Raw genomic sequence first — 11,546 nt, forward strand, 5'->3', positions numbered from 1 at the left:
GATCAAATATATGGTGATGGAAGGAGAACTGACTCTAGGTGGTGAACACACAATGTGATATATAGATGATGTATTACAGAATTGTACATTTGAAACCTATGTAATTTTATTAACCACTGTCACTCCAATAAATTTTAATTTAACAAAGGAGCCTGAATGGATAAGAAAACAAGATCCTTATATATGCTGCATACAACAGACTCACTTCAGATCAAAAGACACACACACAGACTAAAAGTAAAAGGATGGAAAAAGATATTTCATGAAAATGGAAACAAACAAAAAGCTGAAGTAGTTATACTTACATCAGACAAAATAGACTTTAAATCAAAGACTATATAACAAGAGACAAAGAAGGAAGTGGTAATCCCATTTCTGACTATTTGTCCTAAAAAATTTAAAATGCTACTGTGAGAGGACATGCTCATTCATATGTTAATTGCAGAATTATTTACAATAGCCAAGATATGAAAGCAACCTGGGTGTCCCTGAATGGTTGAATGGATAAAGAAGAGGTGTTACATATATACAATGGAATATTAATCAGGTGTAAAAAAAGAAAGATATCTTGCCACCTGCAACAACCTGGATAGACCTAGAGGGTATTGTGCTAAGTGTAGTAAGTCAGAAAACAAAAGACAAGTGTCAAGTGTAGAATGATTTCACTTATAAGTGGAATCTAAAGAAGAAAATAAACAAAACAGAAACAAATTCATAGATACAGAGAACATTTTGATGGTTGCCAGATGGAAGGGGTGATGGAAGTGGGTGGAAAAGGGGAAAAGATTAAGAAATACAAATTGGTTGTTACACAGTAGTCATGGGGATGTAGAGTATAGAATAAGGAATATAGTCAATAATATTTTAATAACCAGATATGGTGTCAGATGAGTACTAGACTTATTAGGGTGATAGGCAAGAGGGGGAATTCGGGGCAGGGTGAGAAAGGTGATGGGATTAAGAAATACAAATTGGTAGTTATAAAATAGTCATGGGGTTTTATTATATATATCCCACTTATGAGTGAAGTCATATGGTTCTCGACTGTTTCTCTCTGACTTATTTCACTTAGCATAATAATCTCAACATTCATCCATGTTGTTGCAAATGACAGTATTCCATCTTATGACAGAGTAGTATTCCATTGTGTGTATATACCACATCTTCTTTATCCAATCATCTATTGAAGGACACTTTGGTTGTTTCCTTCAATAGATGATTGGATAAAGATGATTGGATATCTTGGCTACTGTAAATAATGGTGCAATGCAACAAAGGAACAAGACAAACAAGTAAAGAAACAAAAATTCATAAACACAAACAACAATTTAGTGGTTACCAGAGGGTAAGAGGGGAGGTGGATAACAGAAGAGGAGAAAGGGGGTCAAATATATGTTGATGGAAGGAGAACTGACTCTAGGTAGTGAACACACAATGTGATATATAGATGATGTATTATAGGATTGCACACTTGCAACCTATGTAATTTTACTAACTATTGTCACCCCAATAAATGTAATTTTTAAAAAATATAAAATGAAATAAAACTCATGGGGATGTAAAGCATAGGAAATATAATCAATAATGTGGTAACAACTCTGTATAGTGCCAGGTGGGTACTGTTGAATAACTGTGAGTATACCTGAAACATAATATTATGTGTTAGCTATATTTTAATAAAAATCTTAAAAAAATAAAAGATACTGATGATGCAAAAACATAATTTGCATGGAAGGACATGTCTTGGCCACCATCACACCAATAAACTTTAATTAAAAGAAAGTGATTTGTAGTTTGTAGCCTCTGTGTCTTACTTTCATTGTTCTCTTCCTTAATAACCAATACTTTTCATTTCAGCTACTTTTCATTAGTACAACTTCTGTACCTTGATGTTTTTCAAATATGCTGCTGTATATATAAGCAATATATGTTCACTATAAAAAAATTAGATATTGAGTTTTGAGGACAACCAAGATAGTGCAGTAGGTAAATTCTGTTTTTACCTTCTCCCACAACCACATCAAAATTACAACTAATCTACAAAACAACCATTATTGAGAATCACCTAAAATCAAAATGAACTGAAGCCTTTCAACTAAGGACTCGCAGAAGAAACCACCTTCAGATGGGTAGGAAGTTCAGAGACACTGAACGGGCTGGTACACTCACATGTGACCGTTAAAGATCAGGAGGGCTAACTTCACTCTGAGTCTCCTGGCTAGCACTACACTTGCTGGCTAACAAACACCAGGACTATTTTCAGAGGAAGCCAAGTGGGACAACAGTTCTCAGAAGGGGCCAGCCACTATGGTAAACAACTGCAAGATGACTAGCCCCCTGAATCCTGCATAGAAAAATATAAAACCTCAACTAAACAGCAACCCACTGCAGCTGTCTACTCTAAGACTCTACCCCCGACAACCACCCCTGCTAATGTTTCTCTCCTTAATACTGCAACAGCCAGCGTCTTTAGACACTGCCACAGGCATTCTCTCTGTGCCCGACCTTCAGTAAAACTCTTCTTGGTTTCCTAAAAAAAAAAAAAAAAAAAAAAGATCAGGAGGGCTACTTTGGTTGTGGGGTCCCCACATCCTCCAAAGGAGCGAGAGATACCAGCCCCACCCCAGCACAGGGTTCCAGTACTGGGGAGAGAAGTCTCCATAATTTTTGGTGTGAAAAACAATGGAGATTGTGACTGAGTGAGACAGTGTGGCTGCACTCACAGGCGTTCCTCTTAAAGGGACTGCGCATGGACTTACCATCAACAGAATCACTTGCTCTGAGCTCCAGGCCTGGGGCAGCAGCAGAGAAGGCAGCAGACAAATGGTGGGAATTGAGTTCTCTGGCTTTGGTCGGGGGTTGGAGAGGTGACTTTCTCCTGGACGGAGGAGGTGGCAGATGCCATTATTTTTCTGTTGAGCCCTTCCCTCTTCCCAGCATGCAAACACAGGCAGTCATCATTTTTCAGTTTCTGCCAGACATTTGCACCACCTAACTTTTGGACATACCCAGGCTGTTTCTGGTAGCTTTTTCATGCAGACTGCTTGTCTTGGCTCAAGCTGCACTTTCCTAGCTTAAGGTGTACAGTGCCAGTCTCTAAATGTTCACAGAACCCAGAGAAGCAGCATCTGGTTGAGAGTGTCCTATACCTCTGGCTGAGTAGCCCTAAGCCGGAACAAGCGGCAGCCAGCTTTGGTTTGCGGCTTGGCCTCCCAAGGCACTTCCAAGCACAGCATGGGTGGCAGACATCTGTGAATGTCTTTCTGGCTCCCAGTAGGTGGCCCAAGTGGGGCTCGGGCTGTGGCTGAAGTAGACCTCCAACGCGTGCCCTCCAAGGTGGACCTGAGGCTGGCACCCCCAGTGGCCAGTTTCAAAATGAGCTGGAACATCACCTAGTGATCTCCAAGTATGACACACCAAAGGGTCAGATTGGGCAGGCACCAGAATCCTGCTGAGGCAGATCCTGCTCTGTAGAATCAGCCCCTGCACAACTCTTCCACTGTAATCAAAGCCAGTCCTCACAACTAGTGAGCCCAAGGGTCAGTCCCTCACATTGATGTGCAATTATGAACCAAGATTTAACTACAAGAGGAGGGCACACACAACCCACACAAGGGAGGCACCTGGAGCACGTGGCTCAGGTGACCAGAAAGACTGCACCACTGAATCCCACAGCACACCTACCACATAAGGCCACTCTACTAAGACTGGAAGACATAGCAGCCCTACCTAATACATAGAAACAAACACAGGGAGGCTGCCAAAATGGGGAGACAAAGAAACATGTCCCAAATGAAAGAACAGAACAAAGCTCCAGAAAAAGAACTAAGCGACATGGAGATAAGCAATCTATCAGATGCAGAGTTCCAAACACTGGTGTTGTGCGGGGCGTCCGGCAGGGTCTCTGCTCCCGCTCCCCACATAAGAATGCAGGACATGGTGAGGCCAAAAAGGAACACCCATGGAGACATAGGTAGGGGAGTCATACCACTATACTCTCGCTGGCGGCTGGATTTGAGACACAGGAACAGGAGCTGCACAATTCTCAACCTTCACTCTACTGCTTGCTGGCTCAGCCACCATCTTCTTGCTAGCCCCCATTTTTTTGCTAGCGTAGCCACAGCAGTTATATTAGTGGCCAATGGTTCACTGGTTACAGCGGACGGCCAACTAGCCACAGCTGATGGCCATCCAGTCAGAGTTGATGGCCATTTACTACCTGAGCCAGCACCTGTCTATGTGAGGCCGAGAGCCTGGAAACTGCTTTCTGGGGCTCTGACCCCACACTGATTATAAGAATGCTCAATGATCTCATAAAAATGGAGATGGAAATCATAATAAAGAACCAGTCGGAAATAAAGGATACAATAACGGAAACAAGGCATATATTACAGGGAATGAACAGTAGATTAGATGCAGCAGAGGATCCAACCAGTGATGTAGAAGATAAGGTAGCAGAAAACACCCAACCAGAACAGCAAAAAGAAAAAGAATCCAAAAAATTGAGGAAAGTTTAAGGGGCCTGTGGGACAATATCAAGTGTACCAACATACGCATTATAGGGGTACCAGAAGAAGACAGAGAGCAAGGAATTCAAAACCTATTTGAAGAAATAATGACAGAAAACTTCCCTAACCTGGTGAAGGAAATAGACATACAAGCCCAGGAAGCACAGAGAGTCCCAAACAACATAAACACAAAGAGGCCAACACCAAGACACATCATAATTAAAATGGCAAAGGTTAAATACAAACAGAGAATCTTAAAAGCAGCAAGAGAAAAGTAGTTAGTTATCTATAAGAGAGCCCCCAAAAAACTGTCAGCTGATTTCTCAACAGAAACTTTGCAGGCAAGAAGGGAGTGGCAGGAAATATTTCAAGTGATGAAAAGCAATGACCTACAACCAAGATTGTTCTACCCAGCAAGGCTGTCATTTAGAATTGAAGGACAGATAAGGAACTTCCCAGACAGGAAAAAGCTGAAGGCATTCATCACCACCAAATCAGTATTACAAGGACTATTTGATGGACTTCTTTAAGATGGGAGGAGGGTTAAGGATGGGTGAAAGGGGAAGGGATTAAGAAGAATAAACTGGGTGTTATACAGTAGTCATGGGGAATAGGTTATAGCACAGGGAATATAGTCAACAATATTGCAATAACTAGATTCAGCTTCAGGTGTACAATGCCAGATAGGTACTAGATCTATCGGGGTAATAGATGGGAATGGGGTTGGGGTCAGGGTGAAAAATGTGAAGCCACTAAGAAATATAAATTGATAGTTAATACAGTATAGGGAATATAATCAACAATGTTGTAAAGATTATGTAAGGTGCAAGATGGGCACTGGGCTTATCAGGGGGATCACATCATAGACTGTGTAGAGGCCTGACCAATGCTCTATACACCTGAAGAATTGAAGTAGAATAACATTGAATGTTAAATATAACTAAATATATAGGTATATGTAGTCACGGGATGTGGAGCACAGCATAGGGAAGATGGTCTATGGTATTGTAACAGCTACATAAGATGTCAGAGGGGTAGTAGCTTGGGGGGTGGGTTATCTCTTTATGAAGGGTTTATTTTTTATTTTATTTTGTTATTTTGTCCAAAATTCTTTTCTTTATTACTTCAGGTGTATAAAACAATGTAATAGTTAGACATTTACCATTTATATCTTCACAAAATGATAACCCCTCTCCCCCAATCTACTACCCCACTGACATTGCATACAGCTGTTACATTCCCATTGTCTCTCTTCCTAATGCTGTACTCCACTTCTTGTAAATATATATATATATATTACATATATATAATTACAAATATATATATATATATAATTACAGATATTATATAATTACAGATATTATATAATTACAGATATATATATATATATATATATATATATATATATATATATATATATATATATAATTACTGTTTATATATATATATAAAATTACAGTTGACATTCATTATTGTTCAGCTTCAGGTGTACAGTGCAGTGATCAGGCATCTACATCATCCCTGAGGCGGTCTCCCTAATGAGACAAGTGTCCATCAGATACCCTACAAAATCTTTACATTATTGATTAAATTCCCCAAAATGACTGTTGTATCCCCATGGCAATCTTGTGGTTATTGATTGTGCTTTCTAATCCCCTCACCTTCCCCCATATCACCCCACTCCCCAATTAGCAACCCTCAGTTTTTCCTCTATGTCTCTGAGACTGTTTCTGATTAGTTTGTTCATTTATTCTTTTCTTTAGATTCCACATATAAGTGATATCATATGGTATTTGTCTTTCACTGTCTGACTTATTTCACTTAGCATAGTGTTCTCTAGATCCAACCATATTGTTGCAAATGGTAAGATTTCATTCTTCTTTATGGCTGCGTAATACTCCATTGTGTAAATGTACTACTGTTTCTTCATCCAGTCATCTACCGATGGGCATTTCGGTTGTTTCCATGTCTTGGCTATTGTGTATAGTGCTGTAATAAACATAGGGGTTCATAAATTTTTTTGAATTAGAGTTTTGGATTTCTCCAGATAGATACCTAGGAGTGGAATTGCTGGGTCATAAGGTAGTTCCATTTTCAGTTTTTTGAGATACCCCTATACTGTTTTCCATAGTGGCTGCACCAACCTGCAATCCCACCAACAGTGCACAAGGGTTCCCTTTTCTCCACAACCTCGCCAGCACTTGTTATTTGTTGATTTATTGATGATAGCCATTTTGACTGGGATGAGGTGGTATCTCATTGCGGTTTTTATTTGCATTTCTCTAATGATTAGTGAGGTTGAGCATTTTTTCATATGTCTGTTTGCCATCTGTATGTCCTCTTTAGAGAAATGTCTCTTCATGTCCTCTGCCCATTTTTAAATTGCGTTGTTTGTTTTTTTGGAGTTGAGTGAGTTTGTTATAAATTTTGGGTATTAACCCTTTATTTGATATATCATTGCAAAATATCTTCTCCCATTCAGTAGGATCCCTTTTTGTTTTATTGAAGGTTTCCTCTGCTATGAAAAAAGTTTGTAGTTTGATGTAATCCCACATGTTTATTTTTTCTCTTACTTCCCTTGTCCCAGGGGATATATCAGTAAAAACCTTACTCTGGGTAATGTCTGTACACTTTTTTCCTATATTTTCTTCTAGGAGTTTTATAGTTTCAGATCTTACATTTAAGCCTTTAATCCCTTTTGAATTTATTCTTGTATATGGTGTAAAGAGGTGGTCCAGCTTCATTATTTTTTCATATCTCTGTCCAGGTTTCCCAGCACCATTTATTGAATAGACTGTCTTACCCCACCATAAATTCTTGCTTCCATTGTCATAGATTAAATGACCATATAGGCATGGATTTATTTCTGGGCTATCTAATCTGTTCCACTGATCTATGTATCTGTTTTTATGCCAGTACCATGCTATTTTGATTACTTTAGCCTTGAAGTATAATTTGATGTCAGGTATCATTATACCTCCCACTTTGTTCTTATTTCTTCAAGATTGTTGAGGCTATCTGGGTTCCATATAAATTTTAGGATTACATATTCTATTTCGGTGAAAAATGTCCTTGGTAGTGTGATAGAAATTGCATTGAATCTGTATATTGCCTTAGGCAGTATGGACACTTTAATGATATTAATTCTTCCTATCCATGAGCATGGTATATGTTTCCATCTATTTGTATCTTCTTTAATTTCTCTCTTCAGTGTCTTATAATTTTCTGAGTACAGATCTTTTACTTCATTGGTTGAATTTATTCCTAGGTATTTTATAGTCTTTGAAGCAATGTAAATGGGATTGTTTTCTTAATTTCTCCTTCTGATATTTTATTGTTGGTATATACAAATGTAACTGATTTCTGAATATTAATTTTGTATCCTGCTACTTTACTAAATTCATTTATTAGTTCTAATAGTTTTTTGGTGGAGTCTTTAAGGTTTTCTCTATATAGTATCATGTCATCTGCATATTTGTTGACACATAGTTGCTCGTAGTAATTTCTTCCAATTTTTTGTATTTCTGTGGTGTCTGTTGGCACTTCTCCTCTTTCAATTCTGATTTTATTAATTTGGGTCATCTCTTTTTTTTTAATAAGTTTGTCAATTTTATCTTCTCTAAAAACAAGATCTTGGAGTCATTGATCTTTTGTACTATTTTTTTTACTTGATTTCATTTATTTCCTCTCTGATCATTATTATCTCCTTCCTTGTGTTCCTTTAGTGCTTATTTTGCTGTTCTGTTTCCAGATCCCTTAAGTGTAAGGATAAACTGCTTATTAGTGATTTTTCTTGTTTCTTTAGGTAGGCCTGCATTGCTATGAATTTCCCTCTTAGGACTGCTTTCGCTGCATCCCATAGATTTTTGGGTCATCGGGTTTTCATTTTTATTTGTCTCGAGATATCTTTTGATTTCTTCCTTGATCTCATGGTTGACCATTCATTATTTAGTAATATGTTATTCAGCTTCCATGTATTTGTGTGTCTTCCAGTTTTTTTCTTGTAGCTGATTTCTAGTTTCATAGCACTGTGGTCAGAGAAGACAGTTGGTATGATTTCAATTTTCTTAAATTTATCAAGACGTGTTTTGTGGCCTAACATGTGGTCTATCTTGGAAAATGTTCCATGTGAGCTTGAGAAGAACATGTATTCTGCAGTTTTGGGGTGAAATGATCTGAAAATATTGGTTAAATCCAATTGGTCCATTGTGTCTTTTAAGGTTATTGTTTCCATATTGATTTTCTGTCTGGAAGACCTGTCTCTTGTTCTCAAAGGTGTATTGAAGTCACCTACTATGATAGTGTTACTGTTGATCTCGGTCGTTATGTCAGTCAATATCTGTTTTATATATTTAGGTGCTCCTATGTTGGGTGCATAGATGTATACTAGGGTTATGTTCTCTTGCGTGATCAATCCCATAATTATTATGTAATGCCTGTCTTTGTCTTTTAATATATTCTTCATTTTAAAGTCTATTTTGTCAAATATAAGTATTACTACTCTAGCTTTTTTTTTCTCATTTCCATTTGCATGAAATATCTTACTACAACCTTTCACTTTCAGCGTGTGTGTGTGTGTTTATGTGAGGTGAATCTTGCTTTCTTATCTACTCAGCCACCCTGTGTCTTTTGATTAGAGCATTAATCTACTTACATTTAAAGTGATTATTGATAGGTACATAGTTGTTGCCATTTTTTATTTGTAGTTAGACTGCTTTCATCTTTCTTCTGCTTACAGAAGTCCTTTAATATTTCCTGCAATGCTGGCTTTGTGGTAATGAATTCCTTTAGCTTATTATTTTCTGGGAAGCTCTTTATCTCTCCTTCAATGTTAAATGGTAGTGTTTCTGGATATAGCAATCTAGGTCTGTCTGTAGGCCTTTGTTTTCCATCATTTTGAGTACTTCCTGCCACTCCATCCTGGCCTGCAAAGTTTCTGTAGAAAAGTCATTTGATAGTCTTATAGGAGTTCCCTTGTATGTAACCCGCTGTCTTTCTCTTGCTACTTTTAGGATTCTCTCTTTGTCTTTAACCTTTGCCATGTTAACTATAATGTGTCTTGGTGTGGACCTGTTTGGGTTCATCCTGGTTGGAACTCTCTGCACTTCCTGGGCTTGTATGTCAGTTTCCTTCACCAGGTTAGGGAAGTTTTCAGTCATTATTACTTCAAATATGTTCTCGATCTCTTTCTCCCTTTCTTCACCTTCTGGCATTCCTATGATGTGCATGTTGTTGTACTTGATGTTATCCCGGAGGTCTCTTAAACCATCTTCATTGTTTTTTATTCTTTTTTCTTTTTGTTGTTCCGCTTGGGTGATCTCTGATAACTTGTCATATAAGTCACTGATTTGATTCTCCACTTCATCTAGCCTGCTGGTAATTCCTTCAAGTGTGTTCTTTATTTCAGTAATTGTATTCTTTAGTTCTAATTGGTTGTTCATTATGATTTCTCTATCCTTCTTTATGTCATCACTAAGCTCCTTAAGCATTCTTATCATCATGTTCTGAACTCTGTCTCTGATAGATTGGTCACCTCTATTTCATTTTGTTCCAATTTTGGAAGTTTTTTCTGTTCTTTTATTTGTGGCATGTTTGTATCCCCATTCTGGCTGACTCTCTGTGTTGGGTTCTGGTTTTTTTGCTGGCTTATCTTACGTAGTATGTGTCCTTTATATTTGACTTGCACCACTTCCCTAATCTCCTCTGCATGTGCTCCAAAGGTGACACATAAAAAAATGGCGGAGTGAGGTGAGCCTCTGTAAAGCTCCCCTGGAATTTACAAAGAATTGAACAACAAAAACTCCACAAAGGACTCCCTGCACAGCAGACAGGCAAGACGAAGAGGCCCACTACCGACTTAAATCACCTACAGGTGGGAGATTCGTGCGAGTGGAGGGAGGAGGAAAGGGAGAAGAGCGCAGAGAAGGAGCCGCGCGGGCGCAGGACGCAGACCCAGCTCAGTGCACTGAGCTCGCTGCTTCCCGGAACTACCACAGCTGCGGGAGAGGGAAGAACTTGGACTGCTAGGGCTCCGCCAGGGCTCCACAGGGCTGAGGGGACAGCATATAACACGGCTGAACCCAACACTCACGGCAGAGACCTCGGAGAAAAGACTGAGGGAAAAAGGCTGAAAACGGTGGTTTAAGCCCTCACTGCCGAGCAGAGAACGGAGCCTTAGGCACTGAGACTAGCCGCCCCCTCCCTCCCCTCCCAGAGCTCGCCCCGCCCCCACCTGCCCGGTGCTAGAAGCGAAACAGTAGCAGTGTCAGATCAAAACAACAGAAAATTTGCTACTTTGAGAACTGTAGACCGCAAACACAAATTCACAGCCCAACTAGTTCCAGCAAAGGGGAGAGAGCTGTGGAAGCAGGACCGGCTGTGGTGGTGGTCGCCGCCATTGCTCTGGGCCACCTCTCACAGCTCACCCCGCCCCTGACCCCACCTATCTGGGCGGATCCCTGCAGGAGTAAACAGAACTGCTGAAACATACGGGCTCTGAATCAGGAGCTGGAAGAGCTTTGGAACATCAAAAGCTCTCCGCATACCCACCGGGACACTGCGCCCTGTGACCTAGATGAACTATTAACAGAGGAGAAGCCCATCTCCCAGGGAATCCCCCCATTGCGTGAGAAGTTGGAATAGTGCAGAGAAAACATAGCACTACCGTGTGGGAGAAGAAAAATAAGTTGCAGTTGGAGAAATAATAAAACATTCTACCAACAAGTACTGACAAAAAAAAAGAAAGACCGCTTTCTATCAACCTGTTGCAGAAGTCACTCCTGTAGATGTCTAGGAAGAGAAATAGTAAACCAGTAATCGCCATGAATAACCAAGGCAACAAGATAGCTCAGAAAGAAAGTGAAAAATCTCCAGGCACTTAAAGATACAGAAATATGTGACTTAAATGACAGAGAATTCAAGATTGCAGTTCTGAAATTACTCAACGAGATACAAGAAAACACAGATAGGCAGTTAAAGGAACTCAGAAACTCAATCAAAGAACAGCATGAGCATTTTACGAAAGAGATTGAAATCTTA

The sequence above is a fragment of the Rhinolophus sinicus genome, chromosome 7 (assembly GCF_057876585.1).
Source record: "Rhinolophus sinicus isolate RSI-liver-muscle chromosome 7, RSI-T2T, whole genome shotgun sequence".
NCBI classification, from domain to species: Eukaryota; Metazoa; Chordata; class Mammalia; order Chiroptera; family Rhinolophidae; genus Rhinolophus; species Rhinolophus sinicus.